Below are 26,089 nucleotides of genomic sequence, written 5' to 3' on the forward strand. Positions count from 1 at the left end.
GTAGGGGTGTGGCGCGATATTGGGGAAGGGATGAGATTTTATATTTCTTCATAAGCATTAATCTTATTTTGTCAATTAGGAACATTCAGCACCCACCCGCTATCAAGGCAGCTGCCTATCATGTCATGCCCTACCTGCACAGGTGTGCTGGCTACTCAAATGATCCAATTAAGGAGGCCATTTAGTCAGCAGCAGCAGAAGTCCTGTGCCTGGACGCTCCAACAGGGGCCAGACACAAGCAGAAGCAGAAGCAGCAGAAGCAGCAGCAGCACCACCTTTTGTTTTTTGGCTGCAGCAGCAGCAAGGCCCACAGGGCTGGCTAGCTGGCTAGCCAGCAAGCAGGTAGCAATGAAAGTAGGAATCTTTCTTTTTAACCCTGTAAGGGGGTGGTGCACTGTACCCGAAGATACTGCAATATCGGGTCAATGCATAGGGCGACGGAAGCAAGCTTTGAAATCGGCCCCCGTTCTCAAAAATCCATTTAATATATGGTCCCCAGATAGGGGACGTATCAGATATTAAACTGATAAGAACAGATACTACACTTGATCTTAGCCAAAAGGCCGAGAAGCGATAACCGTGAAAGGGGCGGGCCCAACAAGGTCCCCTTCATGGGCACTATCACTGCTTGCTGTCAGGGAGGCTGCCAGACAATTTTCCATGCACACTCTGGGCTGGGGGGCAGTCAACCACCAGTACACACAGCAGAACCTAAACCCATACCATTATTGCTAAGCAGCAAGACAGGGGCCCATTGCACTCCCACGGGGCCTTTTTAAATGCAATCCATAACCCGGATTTGCCAGGAACCCTTCTTACTCCTCCTACTTGCATGTGACACTGGGCTTAGGATCTGCATAGGAAACACACACACAAGCACACACCTACCTTTGTTGCCTGCAGATGCCTCCTTGGCTGTCCCCAAACGGTATCAAACCAACACCCACGGGAAGCTGTAAGCATAGAGGACATGCCTGCACCCCATTGGACTTACCTGTGTGGGTTAAATCCGGGTTATTTGACAACCTATGGCGGTGATGGTTCTGCTCAGGCAGAGCAGTGCTGATGCTCCTCATAAAGCTGTCGCTGCTGTGAAGGTTCTAGGTGACATCACAAATCCCTATGGTTACATACACAACAAAGCTGGGTTGTTGTTGTTTACACTCTGCAAGGCCTGTGGAAGTGAGTGACATCATAGCACTGTAGTTCTGAGGGTTCAAGATGGATGCAACAATCTCCTGTTGCTTCTATGAAGGCCGTAATAGACGACATCACCAAACAGCTCCATAGTCACATACACAGCAAAGGAGAGATGTTGTTTACACCTAGTGATGTCAGTGGTATTGAGTGACATCACAGCACAGTGCTAAGGCTCCTGGGCCTGGACACAGCAGCGGCTGCAATATCTCAACGGAGAATACGTTTATATCTATGTGTGTGTGTGCGCATATATATATATATATATATATATATATATATATATATATATATATATATATTTCTCCGCCGAAATCACTTTTAAACCCATTTCCACCTTTTTTTCCCTTCTCTTCCTCTTACTTTTTTTTCACGTTTTTTTACGTTTTTCTCCTTTTCGCCTCTTTTCTGGGCGTATTATTCTTCTTTTTCTTCTTTTTTTTCGTCTAATGCATACCCCATCAGTGCAGCAATGCTTATTCAATACCGCCAGCAGATGGAGACACTGGGGGATAATTTTCTAAGGATTTATACTGATTTTTCCTGTCTGAATTTGTCGCACAGAAAGTTGCAGGCCAAATATGTGTGACATTTCTGCGACTTTAGCTTCTAGAGCATTTTTACAACATTATACATAGGTGCTGAATACATAAAAAGCGACTGTTCAGCGACAGACAAGTCGCATCGGCTGAAAGTAGGCCAGAATGTCAGTCCATGTTGGAGCAGGTTTAGATACAGTCTAAAGCATAGATCTCAAAGTCTGTGCACAGAATTTAGCAAGGGCCTCGCACCTTCTGATGCATCAGGTAGGTGCACAATAGCATAGCCTAACCCTCTGTACTTTGGTCTATATTGATGCGGGACATAGACAGCCAGCTGATGACCAATCCATTAGTGCAATGGATGGCTGGAAGCATTTGTCTTTGCCTTTGCAATACCACAGAAGCAATGCATGGTCAATGTACAGCAATGACACACCTGTGTGAACAGCCAGGAGACCCCCCCCCCCATGTTATGTTACATAGTTACATAGTTAGTACGGTCGAAAAAAGACATATGTCCATCACGTTCAACCAGGGAATTAAGGGGTAGGGGTGTGGCGCGATATTGGGGAAGGGATGAGATTTTATATTTCTTCATAAGCATTAATCTTATTTTGTCAATTAGGAACATTCAGCACCCACCCGCTATCAAGGCAGCTGCCTATCATGTCATGCCCTACCTGCACAGGTGTGCTGGCTACTCAAATGATCCAATTAAGGAGGCCATTTAGTCAGCAGCAGCAGAAGTCCTGTGCCTGGACGCTCCAACAGGGGCCAGACACAAGCAGAAGCAGAAGCAGCAGAAGCACCACCTTTTGTTTTTTGGCTGCAGCAGCAGCAAGGCTCACAGGGCTGGCTAGCTGGCTAGCCAGCAAGCAGGTAGCAATGAAAGTAGGAATCTTTCTTTTTAACCCTGTAAGGGGGTGGTGCACTGTACCCGAAGATACTGCCATATCGGGTCAATGCATAGGGCGACGGAAGCAAGCTTCGAAATCGGCCCCCGTTCTCAAAAATCCATTTAATATATGGTCCCCAGATAGGGGACGTATCAGATATTAAACTGATAAGAACAGATACTACACTTGATCTTAGCCAAAAGGCCGAGAAGCGATAACCGTGAAAGGGGCGGGCCCAACAAGGTCCCCTTCATGGGCACTATCACTGCTTGCTGTCAGGGAGGCTGCCAGACAATTTTCCATGCACACTCTGGGCTGGGGGGCAGTCAACCACCAGTACACACAGCAGAACCTAAACCCATACCATTATTGCTAAGCAGCAAGACAGGGGCCCATTGCACTCCCACGGGGCCTTTTTAAATGCAATCCATAACCCGGATTTGCCAGGAACCCTTCTTACTCCTCCTACTTGCATGTGACACTGGGCTTAGGATCTGCATAGGAAACACACACACAAGCACACACCTACCTTTGTTGCCTGCAGATGCCTCCTTGGCTGTCCCCAAACGGTATCAAACCAACACCCACGGGAAGCTGTAAGCATAGAGGACATGCCTGCACCCCATTGGACTTACCTGTGTGGGTTAAATCCGGGTTATTTGACAACCTATGGCGGTGATGGTTCTGCTCAGGCAGAGCAGTGCTGATGCTCCTCATAAAGCTGTCGCTGCTGTGAAGGTTCTAGGTGACATCACAAATCCCTATGGTTACATACACAACAAAGCTGGGTTGTTGTTGTTTACACTCTGCAAGGCCTGTGGAAGTGAGTGACATCATAGCACTGTAGTTCTGAGGGTTCAAGATGGATGCAACAATCTCCTGTTGCTTCTATGAAGGCCGTAATAGACGACATCACCAAACAGCTCCATAGTCACATACACAGCAAAGGAGAGATGTTGTTTACACCTAGTGATGTCAGTGGTATTGAGTGACATCACAGCACAGTGCTAAGGCTCCTGGGCCTGGACACAGCAGCGGCTGCAATATCTCAACGGAGAATACGTTTATATCTATGTGTGTGTGTGCGCATATATATATATATATATATATATATATATATATATATATATATATTCTCCGCCGAAATCACTTTTAAACCCATTTCCACCTTTTTTTCCCTTCTCTTCCTCTTACTTTTTTTTCACGTTTTTTTACGTTTTTCTCCTTTTCGCCTCTTTTCTGGGCGTATTATTCTTCTTTTTCTTCTTTTTTTTCGTCTAATGCATACCCCATCAGTGCAGCAATGCTTATTCAATACCGCCAGCAGATGGAGACACTGGGGGATAATTTTCTAAGGATTTATACTGATTTTTCCTGTCTGAATTTGTCGCACAGAAAGTTGCAGGCCAAATATGTGTGACATTTCTGCGACTTTAGCTTCTAGAGCATTTTTACAACATTATACATAGGTGCTGAATACATAAAAAGCGACTGTTCAGCGACAGACAAGTCGCATCGGCTGAAAGTAGGCCAGAATGTCAGTCCATGTTGGAGCAGGTTTAGATACAGTCTAAAGCATAGATCTCAAAGTCTGTGCACAGAATTTAGCAAGGGCCTCGCACCTTCTGATGCATCAGGTAGGTGCACAATAGCATAGCCTAACCCTCTGTACTTTGGTCTATATTGATGCGGGACATAGACAGCCAGCTGATGACCAATCCATTAGTGCAATGGATGGCTGGAAGCATTTGTCTTTGCCTTTGCAATACCACAGAAGCAATGCATAGTCAATGTACAGCAATGACACACCTGTGTGAACAGCCAGGAGACCCCCCCCCCCCCCCCCCCCATGTTATGTTACATAGTTACATAGTTAGTACGGTCGAAAAAAGACATATGTCCATCACGTTCAACCAGGGAATTAAGGGGTAGGGGTGTGGCGCGATATTGGGGAAGGGATGAGATTTTATATTTCTTCATAAGCATTAATCTTATTTTGTCAATTAGGAACATTCAGCACCCACCCGCTATCAAGGCAGCTGCCTATCATGTCATGCCCTACCTGCACAGGTGTGCTGGCTACTCAAATGATCCAATTAAGGAGGCCATTTAGTCAGCAGCAGCAGAAGTCCTGTGCCTGGACGCTCCAACAGGGGCCAGACACAAGCAGAAGCAGAAGCAGAAGCAGCAGAAGCAGCAGCAGCACCACCTTTTGTTTTTTGGCTGCAGCAGCAGCAAGGCCCACAGGGCTGGCTAGCTGGCTAGCCAGCAAGCAGGTAGCAATGAAAGTAGGAATCTTTCTTTTTAACCCTGTAAGGGGGTGGTGCACTGTACCCGAAGATACTGCCATATCGGGTCAATGCATAGGGCGACGGAAGCAAGCTTCGAAATCGGCCCCCGTTCTCAAAAATCCATTTAATATATGGTCCCCAGATAGGGGACGTATCAGATATTAAACTGATAAGAACAGATACTACACTTGATCTTAGCCAAAAGGCCGAGAAGCGATAACCGTGAAAGGGGCGGGCCCAACAAGGTCCCCTTCATGGGCACTATCACTGCTTGCTGTCAGGGAGGCTGCCAGACAATTTTCCATGCACACTCTGGGCTGGGGGGCAGTCAACCACCAGTACACACAGCAGAACCTAAACCCATACCATTATTGCTAAGCAGCAAGACAGGGGCCCATTGCACTCCCACGGGGCCTTTTTAAATGCAATCCATAACCCGGATTTGCCAGGAACCCTTCTTACTCCTCCTACTTGCATGTGACACTGGGCTTAGGATCTGCATAGGAAACACACACACAAGCACACACCTACCTTTGTTGCCTGCAGATGCCTCCTTGGCTGTCCCCAAACGGTATCAAACCAACACCCACGGGAAGCTGTAAGCATAGAGGACATGCCTGCACCCCATTGGACTTACCTGTGTGGGTTAAATCCGGGTTATTTGACAACCTATGGCGGTGATGGTTCTGCTCAGGCAGAGCAGTGCTGATGCTCCTCATAAAGCTGTCGCTGCTGTGAAGGTTCTAGGTGACATCACAAATCCCTATGGTTACATACACAACAAAGCTGGGTTGTTGTTGTTTACACTCTGCAAGGCCTGTGGAAGTGAGTGACATCATAGCACTGTAGTTCTGAGGGTTCAAGATGGATGCAACAATCTCCTGTTGCTTCTATGAAGGCCGTAATAGACGACATCACCAAACAGCTCCATAGTCACATACACAGCAAAGGAGAGATGTTGTTTACACCTAGTGATGTCAGTGGTATTGAGTGACATCACAGCACAGTGCTAAGGCTCCTGGGCCTGGACACAGCAGCGGCTGCAATATCTCAACGGAGAATACGTTTATATCTATGTGTGTGTGTGCGCATATATATATATATATATATATATATATATATATATATATATATATATATATATATATATTTCTCCGCCGAAATCACTTTTAAACCCATTTCCACCTTTTTTTCCCTTCTCTTCCTCTTACTTTTTTTTCACGTTTTTTTACGTTTTTCTCCTTTTCGCCTCTTTTCTGGGCGTATTATTCTTCTTTTTCTTCTTTTTTTTCGTCTAATGCATACCCCATCAGTGCAGCAATGCTTATTCAATACCGCCAGCAGATGGAGACACTGGGGGATAATTTTCTAAGGATTTATACTGATTTTTCCTGTCTGAATTTGTCGCACAGAAAGTTGCAGGCCAAATATGTGTGACATTTCTGCGACTTTAGCTTCTAGAGCATTTTTACAACATTATACATAGGTGCTGAATACATAAAAAGCGACTGTTCAGCGACAGACAAGTCGCATCGGCTGAAAGTAGGCCAGAATGTCAGTCCATGTTGGAGCAGGTTTAGATACAGTCTAAAGCATAGATCTCAAAGTCTGTGCACAGAATTTAGCAAGGACCTCGCACCTTCTGATGCATCAGGTAGGTGCACAATAGCATAGCCTAACCCTCTGTACTTTGGTCTATATTGATGCGGGACATAGACAGCCAGCTGATGACCAATCCATTAGTGCAATGGATGGCTGGAAGCATTTGTCTTTGCCTTTGCAATACCACAGAAGCAATGCATGGTCAATGTACAGCAATGACACACCTGTGTGAACAGCCAGGAGACCCCCCCCCCCCCCCCCCCCCATGTTATGTTACATAGTTACATAGTTAGTACGGTCGAAAAAAGACATATGTCCATCACGTTCAACCAGGGAATTAAGGGGTAGGGGTGTGGCGCGATATTGGGGAAGGGATGAGATTTTATATTTCTTCATAAGCATTAATCTTATTTTGTCAATTAGGAACATTCAGCACCCACCCGCTATCAAGGCAGCTGCCTATCATGTCATGCCCTACCTGCACAGGTGTGCTGGCTACTCAAATGATCCAATTAAGGAGGCCATTTAGTCAGCAGCAGCAGAAGTCCTGTGCCTGGACGCTCCAACAGGGGCCAGACACAAGCAGAAGCAGAAGCAGCAGAAGCAGCAGCAGCACCACCTTTTGTTTTTTGGCTGCAGCAGCAGCAAGGCCCACAGGGCTGGCTAGCTGGCTAGCCAGCAAGCAGGTAGCAATGAAAGTAGGAATCTTTCTTTTTAACCCTGTAAGGGGGTGGTGCACTGTACCCGAAGATACTGCCATATCGGGTCAATGCATAGGGCGACGGAAGCAAGCTTCGAAATCGGCCCCCGTTCTCAAAAATCCATTTAATATATGGTCCCCAGATAGGGGACGTATCAGATATTAAACTGATAAGAACAGATACTACACTTGATCTTAGCCAAAAGGCCGAGAAGCGATAACCGTGAAAGGGGCGGGCCCAACAAGGTCCCCTTCATGGGCACTATCACTGCTTGCTGTCAGGGAGGCTGCCAGACAATTTTCCATGCACACTCTGGGCTGGGGGGCAGTCAACCACCAGTACACACAGCAGAACCTAAACCCATACCATTATTGCTAAGCAGCAAGACAGGGGCCCATTGCACTCCCACGGGGCCTTTTTAAATGCAATCCATAACCCGGATTTGCCAGGAACCCTTCTTACTCCTCCTACTTGCATGTGACACTGGGCTTAGGATCTGCATAGGAAACACACACACAAGCACACACCTACCTTTGTTGCCTGCAGATGCCTCCTTGGCTGTCCCCAAACGGTATCAAACCAACACCCACGGGAAGCTGTAAGCATAGAGGACATGCCTGCACCCCATTGGACTTACCTGTGTGGGTTAAATCCGGGTTATTTGACAACCTATGGCGGTGATGGTTCTGCTCAGGCAGAGCAGTGCTGATGCTCCTCATAAAGCTGTCGCTGCTGTGAAGGTTCTAGGTGACATCACAAATCCCTATGGTTACATACACAACAAAGCTGGGTTGTTGTTGTTTACACTCTGCAAGGCCTGTGGAAGTGAGTGACATCATAGCACTGTAGTTCTGAGGGTTCAAGATGGATGCAACAATCTCCTGTTGCTTCTATGAAGGCCGTAATAGACGACATCACCAAACAGCTCCATAGTCACATACACAGCAAAGGAGAGATGTTGTTTACACCTAGTGATGTCAGTGGTATTGAGTGACATCACAGCACAGTGCTAAGGCTCCTGGGCCTGGACACAGCAGCGGCTGCAATATCTCAACGGAGAATACGTTTATATCTATGTGTGTGTGTGCGCATATATATATATATATATATATATATATATATATATATATATATATATTTCTCCGCCGAAATCACTTTTAAACCCATTTCCACCTTTTTTTCCCTTCTCTTCCTCTTACTTTTTTTTCACGTTTTTTTACGTTTTTCTCCTTTTCGCCTCTTTTCTGGGCGTATTATTCTTCTTTTTCTTCTTTTTTTTCGTCTAATGCATACCCCATCAGTGCAGCAATGCTTATTCAATACCGCCAGCAGATGGAGACACTGGGGGATAATTTTCTAAGGATTTATACTGATTTTTCCTGTCTGAATTTGTCGCACAGAAAGTTGCAGGCCAAATATGTGTGACATTTCTGCGACTTTAGCTTCTAGAGCATTTTTACAACATTATACATAGGTGCTGAATACATAAAAAGCGACTGTTCAGCGACAGACAAGTCGCATCGGCTGAAAGTAGGCCAGAATGTCAGTCCATGTTGGAGCAGGTTTAGATACAGTCTAAAGCATAGATCTCAAAGTCTGTGCACAGAATTTAGCAAGGGCCTCGCACCTTCTGATGCATCAGGTAGGTGCACAATAGCATAGCCTAACCCTCTGTACTTTGGTCTATATTGATGCGGGACATAGACAGCCAGCTGATGACCAATCCATTAGTGCAATGGATGGCTGGAAGCATTTGTCTTTGCCTTTGCAATACCACAGAAGCAATGCATGGTCAATGTACAGCAATGACACACCTGTGTGAACAGCCAGGAGACCCCCCCCCCCCCCCATGTTATGTTACATAGTTACATAGTTAGTACGGTCGAAAAAAGACATATGTCCATCACGTTCAACCAGGGAATTAAGGGGTAGGGGTGTGGCGCGATATTGGGGAAGGGATGAGATTTTATATTTCTTCATAAGCATTAATCTTATTTTGTCAATTAGGAACATTCAGCACCCACCCGCTATCAAGGCAGCTGCCTATCATGTCATGCCCTACCTGCACAGGTGTGCTGGCTACTCAAATGATCCAATTAAGGAGGCCATTTAGTCAGCAACAGCAGAAGTCCTGTGCCTGGACGCTCCAACAGGGGCCAGACACAAGCAGAAGCAGAAGCAGCAGAAGCAGCAGCACCACCTTTTGTTTTTTGGCTGCAGCAGCAGCAAGGCCCACAGGGCTGGCTAGCTGGCTAGCCAGCAAGCAGGTAGCAATGAAAGTAGGAATCTTTCTTTTTAACCCTGTAAGGGGGTGGTGCACTGTACCCGAAGATACTGCCATATCGGGTCAATGCATAGGGCGACGGAAGCAAGCTTCGAAATCGGCCCCCGTTCTCAAAAATCCATTTAATATATGGTCCCCAGATAGGGGACGTATCAGATATTAAACTGATAAGAACAGATACTACACTTGATCTTAGCCAAAAGGCCGAGAAGCGATAACCGTGAAAGGGGCGGGCCCAACAAGGTCCCCTTCATGGGCACTATCACTGCTTGCTGTCAGGGAGGCTGCCAGACAATTTTCCATGCACACTCTGGGCTGGGGGGCAGTCAACCACCAGTACACACAGCAGAACCTAAACCCATACCATTATTGCTAAGCAGCAAGACAGGGGCCCATTGCACTCCCACGGGGCCTTTTTAAATGCAATCCATAACCCGGATTTGCCAGGAACCCTTCTTACTCCTCCTACTTGCATGTGACACTGGGCTTAGGATCTGCATAGGAAACACACACACAAGCACACACCTACCTTTGTTGCCTGCAGATGCCTCCTTGGCTGTCCCCAAACGGTATCAAACCAACACCCACGGGAAGCTGTAAGCATAGAGGACATGCCTGCACCCCATTGGACTTACCTGTGTGGGTTAAATCCGGGTTATTTGACAACCTATGGCGGTGATGGTTCTGCTCAGGCAGAGCAGTGCTGATGCTCCTCATAAAGCTGTCGCTGCTGTGAAGGTTCTAGGTGACATCACAAATCCCTATGGTTACATACACAACAAAGCTGGGTTGTTGTTGTTTACACTCTGCAAGGCCTGTGGAAGTGAGTGACATCATAGCACTGTAGTTCTGAGGGTTCAAGATGGATGCAACAATCTCCTGTTGCTTCTATGAAGGCCGTAATAGACGACATCACCAAACAGCTCCATAGTCACATACACAGCAAAGGAGAGATGTTGTTTACACCTAGTGATGTCAGTGGTATTGAGTGACATCACAGCACAGTGCTAAGGCTCCTGGGCCTGGACACAGCAGCGGCTGCAATATCTCAACGGAGAATACGTTTATATCTATGTGTGTGTGTGCGCATATATATATATTTCTCCGCCGAAATCACTTTTAAACCCATTTCCACCTTTTTTTCCCTTCTCTTCCTCTTACTTTTTTTTCACGTTTTTTTACGTTTTTCTCCTTTTCGCCTCTTTTCTGGGCGTATTATTCTTCTTTTTCTTCTTTTTTTTCGTCTAATGCATACCCCATCAGTGCAGCAATGCTTATTCAATACCGCCAGCAGATGGAGACACTGGGGGATAATTTTCTAAGGATTTATACTGATTTTTCCTGTCTGAATTTGTCGCACAGAAAGTTGCAGGCCAAATATGTGTGACATTTCTGCGACTTTAGCTTCTAGAGCATTTTTACAACATTATACATAGGTGCTGAATACATAAAAAGCGACTGTTCAGCGACAGACAAGTCGCATCGGCTGAAAGTAGGCCAGAATGTCAGTCCATGTTGGAGCAGGTTTAGATACAGTCTAAAGCATAGATCTCAAAGTCTGTGCACAGAATTTAGCAAGGGCCTCGCACCTTCTGATGCATCAGGTAGGTGCACAATAGCATAGCCTAACCCTCTGTACTTTGGTCTATATTGATGCGGGACATAGACAGCCAGCTGATGACCAATCCATTAGTGCAATGGATGGCTGGAAGCATTTGTCTTTGCCTTTGCAATACCACAGAAGCAATGCATGGTCAATGTACAGCAATGACACACCTGTGTGAACAGCCAGGAGACCCCCCCCCCCATGTTATGTTACATAGTTACATAGTTAGTACGGTCGAAAAAAGACATATGTCCATCACGTTCAACCAGGGAATTAAGGGGTAGGGGTGTGGCGCGATATTGGGGAAGGGATGAGATTTTATATTTTTTCATAAGCATTAATCTTATTTTGTCAATTAGGAACATTCAGCACCCACCCGCTATCAAGGCAGCTGCCTATCATGTCATGCCCTACCTGCACAGGTGTGCTGGCTACTCAAATGATCCAATTAAGGAGGCCATTTAGTCAGCAGCAGCAGAAGTCCTGTGCCTGGACGCTCCAACAGGGGCCAGACACAAGCAGAAGCAGAAGCAGCAGAAGCAGCAGCAGCACCACCTTTTGTTTTTTGGCTGCAGCAGCAGCAAGGCCCACAGGGCTGGCTAGCTGGCTAGCCAGCAAGCAGGTAGCAATGAAAGTAGGAATCTTTCTTTTTAACCCTGTAAGGGGGTGGTGCACTGTACCCGAAGATACTGCCATATCGGGTCAATGCATAGGGCGACGGAAGCAAGCTTCGAAATCGGCCCCCGTTCTCAAAAATCCATTTAATATATGGTCCCCAGATAGGGGACGTATCAGATATTAAACTGATAAGAACAGATACTACACTTGATCTTAGCCAAAAGGCCGAGAAGCGATAACCGTGAAAGGGGCGGGCCCAACAAGGTCCCCTTCATGGGCACTATCACTGCTTGCTGTCAGGGAGGCTGCCAGACAATTTTCCATGCACACTCTGGGCTGGGGGGCAGTCAACCACCAGTACACACAGCAGAACCTAAACCCATACCATTATTGCTAAGCAGCAAGACAGGGGCCCATTGCACTCCCACGGGGCCTTTTTAAATGCAATCCATAACCCGGATTTGCCAGGAACCCTTCTTACTCCTCCTACTTGCATGTGACACTGGGCTTAGGATCTGCATAGGAAACACACACACAAGCACACACCTACCTTTGTTGCCTGCAGATGCCTCCTTGGCTGTCCCCAAACGGTATCAAACCAACACCCACGGGAAGCTGTAAGCATAGAGGACATGCCTGCACCCCATTGGACTTACCTGTGTGGGTTAAATCCGGGTTATTTGACAACCTATGGCGGTGATGGTTCTGCTCAGGCAGAGCAGTGCTGATGCTCCTCATAAAGCTGTCGCTGCTGTGAAGGTTCTAGGTGACATCACAAATCCCTATGGTTACATACACAACAAAGCTGGGTTGTTGTTGTTTACACTCTGCAAGGCCTGTGGAAGTGAGTGACATCATAGCACTGTAGTTCTGAGGGTTCAAGATGGATGCAACAATCTCCTGTTGCTTCTATGAAGGCCGTAATAGACGGCATCACCAAACAGCTCCATAGTCACATACACAGCAAAGGAGAGATGTTGTTTACACCTAGTGATGTCAGTGGTATTGAGTGACATCACAGCACAGTGCTAAGGCTCCTGGGCCTGGACACAGCAGCGGCTGCAATATCTCAACGGAGAATACGTTTATATCTATGTGTGTGTGTGCGCATATATATATATATATATATATATATATATATATATATATATATATTTCTCCGCCGAAATCACTTTTAAACCCATTTCCACCTTTTTTTCCCTTCTCTTCCTCTTACTTTTTTTTCACGTTTTTTTACGTTTTTCTCCTTTTCGCCTCTTTTCTGGGCGTATTATTCTTCTTTTTCTTCTTTTTTTTCGTCTAATGCATACCCCATCAGTGCAGCAATGCTTATTCAATACCGCCAGCAGATGGAGACACTGGGGGATAATTTTCTAAGGATTTATACTGATTTTTCCTGTCTGAATTTGTCGCACAGAAAGTTGCAGGCCAAATATGTGTGACATTTCTGCGACTTTAGCTTCTAGAGCATTTTTACAACATTATACATAGGTGCTGAATACATAAAAAGCGACTGTTCAGCGACAGACAAGTCGCATCGGCTGAAAGTAGGCCAGAATGTCAGTCCATGTTGGAGCAGGTTTAGATACAGTCTAAAGCATAGATCTCAAAGTCTGTGCACAGAATTTAGCAAGGGCCTCGCACCTTCTGATGCATCAGGTAGGTGCACAATAGCATAGCCTAACCCTCTGTACTTTGGTCTATATTGATGCGGGACATAGACAGCCAGCTGATGACCAATCCATTAGTGCAATGGATGGCTGGAAGCATTTGTCTTTGCCTTTGCAATACCACAGAAGCAATGCATGGTCAATGTACAGCAATGACACACCTGTGTGAACAGCCAGGAGACCCCCCCCCCCCCATGTTATGTTACATAGTTACATAGTTAGTACGGTCGAAAAAAGACATATGTCCATCACGTTCAACCAGGGAATTAAGGGGTAGGGGTGTGGCGCGATATTGGGGAAGGGATGAGATTTTATATTTCTTCATAAGCATTAATCTTATTTTGTCAATTAGGAACATTCAGCACCCACCCGCTATCAAGGCAGCTGCCTATCATGTCATGCCCTACCTGCACAGGTGTGCTGGCTACTCAAATGATCCAATTAAGGAGGCCATTTAGTCAGCAGCAGCAGAAGTCCTGTGCCTGGACGCTCCAACAGGGGCCAGACACAAGCAGAAGCAGAAGCAGCAGAAGCAGCAGCAGCACCACCTTTTGTTTTTTGGCTGCAGCAGCAGCAGCAAGGCCCACAGGGCTGGCTAGCTGGCTAGCCAGCAAGCAGGTAGCAATGAAAGTAGGAATCTTTCTTTTTAACCCTGTAAGGGGGTGGTGCACTGTACCCGAAGATACTGCCATATCGGGTCAATGCATAGGGCGACGGAAGCAAGCTTCGAAATCGGCCCCCGTTCTCAAAAATCCATTTAATATATGGTCCCCAGATAGGGGACGTATCAGATATTAAACTGATAAGAACAGATACTACACTTGATCTTAGCCAAAAGGCCGAGAAGCGATAACCGTGAAAGGGGCGGGCCCAACAAGGTCCCCTTCACGGGCACTATCACTGCTTGCTGTCAGGGAGGCTGCCAGACAATTTTCCATGCACACTCTGGGCTGGGGGGCAGTCAACCACCAGTACACACAGCAGAACCTAAACCCATACCATTATTGCTAAGCAGCAAGACAGGGGCCCATTGCACTCCCACGGGGCCTTTTTAAATGCAATCCATAACCCGGATTTGCCAGGAACCCTTCTTACTCCTCCTACTTGCATGTGACACTGGGCTTAGGATCTGCATAGGAAACACACACACAAGCACACACCTACCTTTGTTGCCTGCAGATGCCTCCTTGGCTGTCCCCAAACGGTATCAAACCAACACCCACGGGAAGCTGTAAGCATAGAGGACATGCCTGCACCCCATTGGACTTACCTGTGTGGGTTAAATCCGGGTTATTTGACAACCTATGGCGGTGATGGTTCTGCTCAGGCAGAGCAGTGCTGATGCTCCTCATAAAGCTGTCGCTGCTGTGAAGGTTCTAGGTGACATCACAAATCCCTATGGTTACATACACAACAAAGCTGGGTTGTTGTTGTTTACACTCTGCAAGGCCTGTGGAAGTGAGTGACATCATAGCACTGTAGTTCTGAGGGTTCAAGATGGATGCAACAATCTCCTGTTGCTTCTATGAAGGCCGTAATAGACGACATCACCAAACAGCTCCATAGTCACATACACAGCAAAGGAGAGATGTTGTTTACACCTAGTGATGTCAGTGGTATTGAGTGACATCACAGCACAGTGCTAAGGCTCCTGGGCCTGGACACAGCAGCGGCTGCAATATCTCAACGGAGAATACGTTTATATCTATGTGTGTGTGTGCGCATATATATATATATATATATATATATATATATATATATATATATATATTTCTCCGCCGAAATCACTTTTAAACCCATTTCCACCTTTTTTTCCCTTCTCTTCCTCTTACTTTTTTTTCACGTTTTTTTACGTTTTTCTCCTTTTCGCCTCTTTTCTGGGCGTATTATTCTTCTTTTTCTTCTTTTTTTTCGTCTAATGCATACCCCATCAGTGCAGCAATGCTTATTCAATACCGCCAGCAGATGGAGACACTGGGGGATAATTTTCTAAGGATTTATACTGATTTTTCCTGTCTGAATTTGTCGCACAGAAAGTTGCAGGCCAAATATGTGTGACATTTCTGCGACTTTAGCTTCTAGAGCATTTTTACAACATTATACATAGGTGCTGAATACATAAAAAGCGACTGTTCAGCGACAGACAAGTCGCATCGGCTGAAAGTAGGCCAGAATGTCAGTCCATGTTGGAGCAGGTTTAGATACAGTCTAAAGCATAGATCTCAAAGTCTGTGCACAGAATTTAGCAAGGGCCTCGCACCTTCTGATGCATCAGGTAGGTGCACAATAGCATAGCCTAACCCTCTGTACTTTGGTCTATATTGATGCGGGACATAGACAGCCAGCTGATGACCAATCCATTAGTGCTATGGATGGCTGGAAGCATTTGTCTTTGCCTTTGCAATACCACAGAAGCAATGCATGGTCAATGTACAGCAATGACACACCTGTGTGAACAGCCAGGAGACCCCCCCCCCCCCCATGTTATGTTACATAGTTACATAGTTAGTACGGTCGAAAAAAGACATATGTCCATCACGTTCAACCAGGGAATTAAGGGGTAGGGGTGTGGCGCGATATTGGGGAAGGGATGAGATTTTATATTTCTTCATAAGCATTAATCTTATTTTGTCAATTAGGAACATTCAGCACCCACCCGCTATCAAGGCAGCTGCCTATCATGTCATGCCCTACCTGCACAGGTGTGCTGGCTACTCAAATGATCCAATTAAGGAGGCCATTTAGTCAGCAGCAGCAGAAGTCCTGTGCCTGGACGCTCCAACAGGGGCCAGACACAAGCAGAAGCAGAAGCAGCAGAAGCAGCAGCAGCACCACCTTTTGTTTTTTGGCTGCAGCAGCAGCAGCAAGGCCCACAGGGCTGGCTAGCTGGCTAGCCAGCAAGCAGGTAGCAATGAAAGTAGGAATCTTTCTTTTTAACCCTGTAAGGGGGTGGTGCACTGTACCCGAAGATACTGCCATATCGGGTCAATGCATAGGGCGACGGAAGCAAGCTTCGAAATCGGCCCCCGTTCTCAAAAATCCATTTAATATATGGTCCCCAGATAGGGGACGTATCAGATATTAAACTGATAAGAACAGATACTACACTTGATCTTAGCCAAAAGGCCGAGAAGCGATAACCGTGAAAGGGGCGGGCCCAACAAGGTCCCCTTCACGGGCACTATCACTGCTTGCTGTCAGGGAGGCTGCCAGACAATTTTCCATGCACACTCTGGGCTGGGGGGCAGTCAACCACCAGTACACACAGCAGAACCTAAACCCATACCATTATTGCTAAGCAGCAAGACAGGGGCCCATTGCACTCCCACGGGGCCTTTTTAAATGCAATCCATAACCCGGATTTGCCAGGAACCCTTCTTACTCCTCCTACTTGCATGTGACACTGGGCTTAGGATCTGCATAGGAAACACACACACAAGCACACACCTACCTTTGTTGCCTGCAGATGCCTCCTTGGCTGTCCCCAAACGGTATCAAACCAACACCCACGGGAAGCTGTAAGCATAGAGGACATGCCTGCACCCCATTGGACTTACCTGTGTGGGTTAAATCCGGGTTATTTGACAACCTATGGCGGTGATGGTTCTGCTCAGGCAGAGCAGTGCTGATGCTCCTCATAAAGCTGTCGCTGCTGTGAAGGTTCTAGGTGACATCACAAATCCCTATGGTTACATACACAACAAAGCTGGGTTGTTGTTGTTTACACTCTGCAAGGCCTGTGGAAGTGAGTGACATCATAGCACTGTAGTTCTGAGGGTTCAAGATGGATGCAACAATCTCCTGTTGCTTCTATGAAGGCCGTAATAGACGACATCACCAAACAGCTCCATAGTCACATACACAGCAAAGGAGAGATGTTGTTTACACCTAGTGATGTCAGTGGTATTGAGTGACATCACAGCACAGTGCTAAGGCTCCTGGGCCTGGACACAGCAGCGGCTGCAATATCTCAACGGAGAATACGTTTATATCTATGTGTGTGTGTGCGCATATATATATATATATATATATATATATATATATATATATATATTTCTCCGCCGAAATCACTTTTAAACCCATTTCCACCTTTTTTTCCCTTCTCTTCCTCTTACTTTTTTTTCACGTTTTTTTACGTTTTTCTCCTTTTCGCCTCTTTTCTGGGCGTATTATTCTTCTTTTTCTTCTTTTTTTTCGTCTAATGCATACCCCATCAGTGCAGCAATGCTTATTCAATACCGCCAGCAGATGGAGACACTGGGGGATAATTTTCTAAGGATTTATACTGATTTTTCCTGTCTGAATTTGTCGCACAGAAAGTTGCAGGCCAAATATGTGTGACATTTCTGCGACTTTAGCTTCTAGAGCATTTTTACAACATTATACATAGGTGCTGAATACATAAAAAGCGACTGTTCAGCGACAGACAAGTCGCATCGGCTGAAAGTAGGCCAGAATGTCAGTCCATGTTGGAGCAGGTTTAGATACAGTCTAAAGCATAGATCTCAAAGTCTGTGCACAGAATTTAGCAAGGGCCTCGCACCTTCTGATGCATCAGGTAGGTGCACAATAGCATAGCCTAACCCTCTGTACTTTGGTCTATATTGATGCGGGACATAGACAGCCAGCTGATGACCAATCCATTAGTGCAATGGATGGCTGGAAGCATTTGTCTTTGCCTTTGCAATACCACAGAAGCAATGCATGGTCAATGTACAGCAATGACACACCTGTGTGAACAGCCAGGAGACCCCCCCCCCCCCCCCCCCATGTTATGTTACATAGTTACATAGTTAGTACGGTCGAAAAAAGACATATGTCCATCACGTTCAACCAGGGAATTAAGGGGTAGGGGTGTGGCGCGATATTGGGGAAGGGATGAGATTTTATATTTCTTCATAAGCATTAATCTTATTTTGTCAATTAGGAACATTCAGCACCCACCCGCTATCAAGGCAGCTGCCTATCATGTCATGCCCTACCTGCACAGGTGTGCTGGCTACTCAAATGATCCAATTAAGGAGGCCATTTAGTCAGCAGCAGCAGAAGTCCTGTGCCTGGACGCTCCAACAGGGGCCAGACACAAGCAGAAGCAGAAGCAGCAGAAGCAGCAGCAGCACCACCTTTTGTTTTTTGGCTGCAGCAGCAGCAAGGCCCACAGGGCTGGCTAGCTGGCTAGCCAGCAAGCAGGTAGCAATGAAAGTAGGAATCTTTCTTTTTAACCCTGTAAGGGGGTGGTGCACTGTACCCGAAGATACTGCCATATCGGGTCAATGCATAGGGCGACGGAAGCAAGCTTCGAAATCGGCCCCCGTTCTCAAAAATCCATTTAATAAATGGTCCCCAGATAGGGGACGTATCAGATATTAAACTGATAAGAACAGATTTTTTTTTTTTTTTTTTTAAAGCCGAGGAACGTGCTTTCGATTCACCCAAAGTGCAAGAAAAAGTGCAAACGTGTTACACTAAAAAAACGTGCACAAAGGATGCGGTCTATCGCAAGCCCTTCTCCGATAGGAGAGAGGCCCCCCAACAAACCTTACCCTTCGCCTCCGGACCAAAAGGTACCTGCGAGGTTCCAGGTTCGATGTCCCTTTTCGCCGAAGCTACTAGGGGACCACAAATGCTCCCGGCATCCCCCTTGGCGTTAGCCAAGGTATCTGCCCGCAGAGCCGATTACGGTAGGTACCCTGCCAAACCAGGAGTACCCGGGGTGTTTGCAGGGAGGTGCGGAACCTAATGGCCACACACACCTCCCCTAGACCGCCAGGAGGGACACCCAGAAGGGCTACCGCATCCTGACCAATCCTGTGAACACACAACACGCAAAAAGTGACACAGTGAGACAAAAAAAGAAATAAATAAGTGAATGTGTGCAGATATACTGCCCGGACATCCGGCCGGATCTATAAAAATTTCTCTGATCCTAGCCAGAAGGCCGGGAATCAAGAGGTGAGTGCCACAAGGTGAAGAGATTATGGTGCCCGTGCTTCAACTCAGTGAGTCTATTCTCCCAGTGAGTTTCGGCACCTCGGGGTCACCACTCCCCGAGGCACAAAAGTACCTCGGCTCTAGACCCTCTCAGCCTCATGGCGAGACCCGGAGGGAACAGGTCACATCGGGGCAGCCGTCGAGCTGATCCCTCAGAACCAGCCCCGGAAAGCCCTGGTACACCTGCATCCTCCATGCAGCACCCATCCCCACCAGCATGAAAACTGATAAGAACAGATACTACACTTGATCTTAGCCAAAAGGCCGAGAAGCGATAACCGTGAAAGGGGCGGGCCCAACAAGGTCCCCTTCATGGGCACTATCACTGCTTGCTGTCAGGGAGGCTGCCAGACAATTTTCCATGCACACTCTGGGCTGGGGGGCAGTCAACCACCAGTACACACAGCAGAACCTAAACCCATACCATTATTGCTAAGCAGCAAGACAGGGGCCCATTGCACTCCCACGGGGCCTTTTTAAATGCAATCCATAACCCGGATTTGCCAGGAACCCTTCTTACTCCTCCTACTTGCATGTGACACTGGGCTTAGGATCTGCATAGGAAACACACACACAAGCACACACCTACCTTTGTTGCCTGCAGATGCCTCCTTGGCTGTCCCCAAACGGTATCAAACCAACACCCACGGGAAGCTGTAAGCATAGAGGACATGCCTGCACCCCATTGGACTTACCTGTGTGGGTTAAATCCGGGTTATTTGACAACCTATGGCGGTGATGGTTCTGCTCAGGCAGAGCAGTGCTGATGCTCCTCATAAAGCTGTCGCTGCTGTGAAGGTTCTAGGTGACATCACAAATCCCTATGGTTACATACACAACAAAGCTGGGTTGTTGTTGTTTACACTCTGCAAGGCCTGTGGAAGTGAGTGACATCATAGCACTGTAGTTCTGAGGGTTCAAGATGGATGCAACAATCTCCTGTTGCTTCTATGAAGGCCGTAATAGACGACATCACCAAACAGCTCCATAGTCACATACACAGCAAAGGAGAGATGTTGTTTACACCTAGTGATGTCAGTGGTATTGAGTGACATCACAGCACAGTGCTAAGGCTCCTGGGCCTGGACACAGCAGCGGCTGCAATATCTCAACGGAGAATACGTTTATATCTATGTGTGTGTGTGCGCATATATATATATATATATATATATATATATATATATATATATATATATATTTCTCCGCCGAAATCACTTTTAAACCCATTTCCACCTTTTTTTCCCTTCTCTTCCTCTTACTTTTTTTTCACGTTTTTTTACGTTTTTCTCCTTTTCGCCTCTTTTCTGGGCGTATTATTCTTCTTTTTCTTCTTTTTTTTCGTCTAATGCATACCCCATCAGTGCAGCAATGCTTATTCAATACCGCCAGCAGATGGAGACACTGGGGGATAATTTTCTAAGGATTTATACTGATTTTTCCTGTCTGAATTTGTCGCACAGAAAGTTGCAGGCCAAATATGTGTGACATTTCTGCGACTTTAGCTTCTAGAGCATTTTTACAACATTATACATAGGTGCTGAATACATAAAAAGCGACTGTTCAGCGACAGACAAGTCGCATCGGCTGAAAGTAGGCCAGAATGTCAGTCCATGTTGGAGCAGGTTTAGATACAGTCTAAAGCATAGATCTCAAAGTCTGTGCACAGAATTTAGCAAGGGCCTCGCACCTTCTGATGCATCAGGTAGGTGTACAATAGCATAGCCTAACCCTCTGTACTTTGGTCTATATTGATGCGGGACATAGACAGCCAGCTGATGACCAATCCATTAGTGCAATGGATGGCTGGAAGCATTTGTCTTTGCCTTTGCAATACCACAGAAGCAATGCATGGTCAATGTACAGCAATGACACACCTGTGTGAACAGCCAGGAGACCCCCCCCCCCCCCCCATGTTATGTTACATAGTTACATAGTTAGTACGGTCGAAAAAAGACATATGTCCATCACGTTCAACCAGGGAATTAAGGGGTAGGGGTGTGGCGCGATATTGGGCAAGGGATGAGATTTTATATTTCTTCATAAGCATTAATCTTATTTTGTCAATTAGGAACATTCAGCACCCACCCGCTATCAAGGCAGCTGCCTATCATGTCATGCCCTACCTGCACAGGTGTGCTGGCTACTCAAATGATCCAATTAAGGAGGCCATTTAGTCAGCAGCAGCAGAAGTCCTGTGCCTGGACGCTCCAACAGGGGCCAGACACAAGCAGAAGCAGAAGCAGCAGAAGCAGCAGCAGCACCACCTTTTGTTTTTTGGCTGCAGCAGCAGCAAGGCCCACAGGGCTGGCTAGCTGGCTAGCCAGCAAGCAGGTAGCAATGAAAGTAGGAATCTTTCTTTTTAACCCTGTAAGGGGGTGGTGCACTGTACCCGAAGATACTGCCATATCGGGTCAATGCATAGGGCGACGGAAGCAAGCTTCGAAATCGGCCCCCGTTCTCAAAAATCCATTTAATATATGGTCCCCAGATAGGGGACGTATCAGATATTAAACTGATAAGAACAGATACTACACTTGATCTTAGCCAAAAGGCCGAGAAGCGATAACCGTGAAAGGGGCGGGCCCAACAAGGTCCCCTTCATGGGCACTATCACTGCTTGCTGTCAGGGAGGCTGCCAGACAATTTTCCATGCACACTCTGGGCTGGGGGGCAGTCAACCACCAGTACACACAGCAGAACCTAAACCCATACCATTATTGCTAAGCAGCAAGACAGGGGCCCATTGCACTCCCACAGGGCCTTTTTAAATGCAATCCATAACCCGGATTTGCCAGGAACCCTTCTTACTCCTCCTACTTGCATGTGACACTGGGCTTAGGATCTGCATAGGAAACACACACACAAGCACACACCTACCTTTGTTGCCTGCAGATGCCTCCTTGGCTGTCCCCAAACGGTATCAAACCAACACCCACGGGAAGCTGTAAGCATAGAGGACATGCCTGCACCCCATTGGACTTACCTGTGTGGGTTAAATCCGGGTTATTTGACAACCTATGGCGGTGATGGTTCTGCTCAGGCAGAGCAGTGCTGATGCTCCTCATAAAGCTGTCGCTGCTGTGAAGGTTCTAGGTGACATCACAAATCCCTATGGTTACATACACAACAAAGCTGGGTTGTTGTTGTTTACACTCTGCAAGGCCTGTGGAAGTGAGTGACATCATAGCACTGTAGTTCTGAGGGTTCAAGATGGATGCAACAATCTCCTGTTGCTTCTATGAAGGCCGTAATAGACGACATCACCAAACAGCTCCATAGTCACATACACAGCAAAGGAGAGATGTTGTTTACACCTAGTGATGTCAGTGGTATTGAGTGACATCACAGCACAGTGCTAAGGCTCCTGGGCCTGGACACAGCAGCGGCTGCAATATCTCAACGGAGAATACGTTTATATCTATGTGTGTGTGTGCGCATATATATATATATATATATATATATATATATATATATATTTCTCCGCCGAAATCACTTTTAAACCCATTTCCACCTTTTTTTCCCTTCTCTTCCTCTTACTTTTTTTTCACGTTTTTTTACGTTTTTCTCCTTTTCGCCTCTTTTCTGGGCGTATTATTCTTCTTTTTCTTCTTTTTTTTCGTCTAATGCATACCCCATCAGTGCAGCAATGCTTATTCAATACCGCCAGCAGATGGAGACACTGGGGGATAATTTTCTAAGGATTTATACTGATTTTTCCTGTCTGAATTTGTCGCACAGAAAGTTGCAGGCCAAATATGTGTGACATTTCTGCGACTTTAGCTTCTAGAGCATTTTTACAACATTATACATAGGTGCTGAATACATAAAAAGCGACTGTTCAGCGACAGACAAGTCGCATCGGCTGAAAGTAGGCCAGAATGTCAGTCCATGTTGGAGCAGGTTTAGATACAGTCTAAAGCATAGATCTCAAAGTCTGTGCACAGAATTTAGCAAGGGCCTCGCACCTTCTGATGCATCAGGTAGGTGCACAATAGCATAGCCTAACCCTCTGTACTTTGGTCTATATTGATGCGGGACATAGACAGCCAGCTGATGACCAATCCATTAGTGCAATGGATGGCTGGAAGCATTTGTCTTTGCCTTTGCAATACCACAGAAGCAATGCATGGTCAATGTACAGCAATGACACACCTGTGTGAACAGCCAGGAGACCCCCCCCCCCCCCATGTTATGTTACATAGTTACATAGTTAGTACGGTCGAAAAAAGACATATGTCCATCACGTTCAACCAGGGAATTAAGGGGTAGGGGTGTGGCGCGATATTGGGGAAGGGATGAGATTTTATATTTCTTCATAAGCATTAATCTTATTTTGTCAATTAGGAACATTCAGCACCCACCCGCTATCAAGGCAGCTGCCTATCATGTCATGCCCTACCTGCACAGGTGTGCTGGCTACTCAAATGATCCAATTAAGGAGGCCATTTAGTCAGCAGCAGCAGAAGTCCTGTGCCTGGACGCTCCAACAGGGGCCAGACACAAGCAGAAGCAGAAGCAGCAGAAGCAGCAGCAGCACCACCTTTTGTTTTTTGGCTGCAGCAGCAGCAAGGCCCACAGGGCTGGCTAGCTGGCTAGCCAGCAAGCAGGTAGCAATGAAAGTAGGAATCTTTCTTTTTAACCCTGTAAGGGGGTGGTGCACTGTACCCGAAGATACTGCCATATCGGGTCAATGCATAGGGCGACGGAAGCAAGCTTCGAAATCGGCCCCCGTTCTCAAAAATCCATTTAATATATGGTCCCCAGATAGGGGACGTATCAGATATTAAACTGATAAGAACAGATACTACACTTGATCTTAGCCAAAAGGCCGAGAAGCGATAACCGTGAAAGGGGCGGGCCCAACAAGGTCCCCTTCATGGGCACTATCACTGCTTGCTGTCAGGGAGGCTGCCAGACAATTTTCCATGCACACTCTGGGCTGGGGGGCAGTCAACCACCAGTACACACAGCAGAACCTAAACCCATACCATTATTGCTAAGCAGCAAGACAGGGGCCCATTGCACTCCCACGGGGCCTTTTTAAATGCAATCCATAACCCGGATTTGCCAGGAACCCTTCTTACTCCTCCTACTTGCATGTGACACTGGGCTTAGGATCTGCATAGGAAACACACACACAAGCACACACCTACCTTTGTTGCCTGCAGATGCCTCCTTGGCTGTCCCCAAACGGTATCAAACCAACACCCACGGGAAGCTGTAAGCATAGAGGACATGCCTGCACCCCATTGGACTTACCTGTGTGGGTTAAATCCGGGTTATTTGACAACCTATGGCGGTGATGGTTCTGCTCAGGCAGAGCAGTGCTGATGCTCCTCATAAAGCTGTCGCTGCTGTGAAGGTTCTAGGTGACATCACAAATCCCTATGGTTACATACACAACAAAGCTGGGTTGTTGTTGTTTACACTCTGCAAGGCCTGTGGAAGTGAGTGACATCATAGCACTGTAGTTCTGAGGGTTCAAGATGGATGCAACAATCTCCTGTTGCTTCTATGAAGGCCGTAATAGACGACATCACCAAACAGCTCCATAGTCACATACACAGCAAAGGAGAGATGTTGTTTACACCTAGTGATGTCAGTGGTATTGAGTGACATCACAGCACAGTGCTAAGGCTCCTGGGCCTGGACACAGCAGCGGCTGCAATATCTCAACGGAGAATACGTTTATATCTATGTGTGTGTGTGCGCATATATATATATATATATATATATATATATATATATATATATATATATTTCTCCGCCGAAATCACTTTTAAACCCATTTCCACCTTTTTTTCCCTTCTCTTCCTCTTACTTTTTTTTCACGTTTTTTTACGTTTTTCTCCTTTTCGCCTCTTTTCTGGGCGTATTATTCTTCTTTTTCTTCTTTTTTTTCGTCTAATGCATACCCCATCAGTGCAGCAATGCTTATTCAATACCGCCAGCAGATGGAGACACTGGGGGATAATTTTCTAAGGATTTATACTGATTTTTCCTGTCTGAATTTGTCGCACAGAAAGTTGCAGGCCAAATATGTGTGACATTTCTGCGACTTTAGCTTCTAGAGCATTTTTACAACATTATACATAGGTGCTGAATACATAAAAAGCGACTGTTCAGCGACAGACAAGTCGCATCGGCTGAAAGTAGGCCAGAATGTCAGTCCATGTTGGAGCAGGTTTAGATACAGTCTAAAGCATAGATCTCAAAGTCTGTGCACAGAATTTAGCAAGGGCCTCGCACCTTCTGATGCATCAGGTAGGTGCACAATAGCATAGCCTAACCCTCTGTACTTTGGTCTATATTGATGCGGGACATAGACAGCCAGCTGATGACCAATCCATTAGTGCAATGGATGGCTGGAAGCATTTGTCTTTGCCTTTGCAATACCACAGAAGCAATGCATGGTCAATGTACAGCAATGACACACCTGTGTGAACAGCCAGGAGACCCCCCCCCCATGTTATGTTACATAGTTACATAGTTAGTACGGTCGAAAAAAGACATATGTCCATCACGTTCAACCAGGGAATTAAGGGGTAGGGGTGTGGCGCGATATTGGGGAAGGGATGAGATTTTATATTTCTTCATAAGCATTAATCTTATTTTGTCAATTAGGAACATTCAGCACCCACCCGCTATCAAGGCAGCTGCCTATCATGTCATGCCCTACCTGCACAGGTGT

The 26,089-nt window shown here is 46.4% G+C and overlaps 10 non-coding genes and 2 pseudogenes across 10 annotated transcripts; all 12 read right to left on the reverse strand.

The window, feature by feature from the left end:
* Positions 1-384: 384 nt before the first annotated feature.
* LOC130345532 (U2 spliceosomal RNA) lies at positions 385-575 on the reverse strand. Its single transcript, XR_008884244.1, has one exon. It is a non-coding gene; the product is annotated as a U2 spliceosomal RNA (small nuclear RNA).
* Positions 576-2,660: 2,085 nt separating this feature from the next.
* LOC130345514 (U2 spliceosomal RNA) lies at positions 2,661-2,851 on the reverse strand. Its single transcript, XR_008884225.1, has one exon. It is a non-coding gene; the product is annotated as a U2 spliceosomal RNA (small nuclear RNA).
* Positions 2,852-4,953: 2,102 nt separating this feature from the next.
* On the reverse strand, positions 4,954-5,144 carry LOC130345515 (U2 spliceosomal RNA). Its single transcript, XR_008884226.1, has one exon. It is a non-coding gene; the product is annotated as a U2 spliceosomal RNA (small nuclear RNA).
* Positions 5,145-7,256: 2,112 nt separating this feature from the next.
* LOC130345516 (U2 spliceosomal RNA) lies at positions 7,257-7,447 on the reverse strand. Its single transcript, XR_008884228.1, has one exon. It is a non-coding gene; the product is annotated as a U2 spliceosomal RNA (small nuclear RNA).
* A 2,091-nt stretch (positions 7,448-9,538) lies between these two features.
* On the reverse strand, positions 9,539-9,729 carry LOC130345518 (U2 spliceosomal RNA). The gene has a single exon (XR_008884230.1). It is a non-coding gene; the product is annotated as a U2 spliceosomal RNA (small nuclear RNA).
* Positions 9,730-11,783: 2,054 nt separating this feature from the next.
* LOC130345519 (U2 spliceosomal RNA) lies at positions 11,784-11,974 on the reverse strand. The gene has a single exon (XR_008884231.1). It is a non-coding gene; the product is annotated as a U2 spliceosomal RNA (small nuclear RNA).
* Positions 11,975-14,067: 2,093 nt separating this feature from the next.
* Positions 14,068-14,258, reverse strand: LOC130345520 (U2 spliceosomal RNA). Its single transcript, XR_008884232.1, has one exon. It is a non-coding gene; the product is annotated as a U2 spliceosomal RNA (small nuclear RNA).
* A 2,096-nt stretch (positions 14,259-16,354) lies between these two features.
* Positions 16,355-16,545, reverse strand: LOC130345521 (U2 spliceosomal RNA). Its single transcript, XR_008884233.1, has one exon. It is a non-coding gene; the product is annotated as a U2 spliceosomal RNA (small nuclear RNA).
* A 2,094-nt stretch (positions 16,546-18,639) lies between these two features.
* On the reverse strand, positions 18,640-18,820 carry LOC130345547 (U2 spliceosomal RNA; annotated as a pseudogene).
* A 694-nt stretch (positions 18,821-19,514) lies between these two features.
* LOC130345494 (U2 spliceosomal RNA) lies at positions 19,515-19,674 on the reverse strand (annotated as a pseudogene).
* A 2,097-nt stretch (positions 19,675-21,771) lies between these two features.
* LOC130345523 (U2 spliceosomal RNA) lies at positions 21,772-21,962 on the reverse strand. Its single transcript, XR_008884234.1, has one exon. It is a non-coding gene; the product is annotated as a U2 spliceosomal RNA (small nuclear RNA).
* Positions 21,963-24,047: 2,085 nt separating this feature from the next.
* LOC130345524 (U2 spliceosomal RNA) lies at positions 24,048-24,238 on the reverse strand. Its single transcript, XR_008884235.1, has one exon. It is a non-coding gene; the product is annotated as a U2 spliceosomal RNA (small nuclear RNA).
* Positions 24,239-26,089: the final 1,851 nt, after the last annotated feature.

Source organism: Hyla sarda, unplaced genomic scaffold, assembly GCF_029499605.1.
Source record: "Hyla sarda isolate aHylSar1 unplaced genomic scaffold, aHylSar1.hap1 scaffold_752, whole genome shotgun sequence".
In the NCBI taxonomy this organism is placed as follows: domain Eukaryota; kingdom Metazoa; phylum Chordata; class Amphibia; order Anura; family Hylidae; genus Hyla; species Hyla sarda.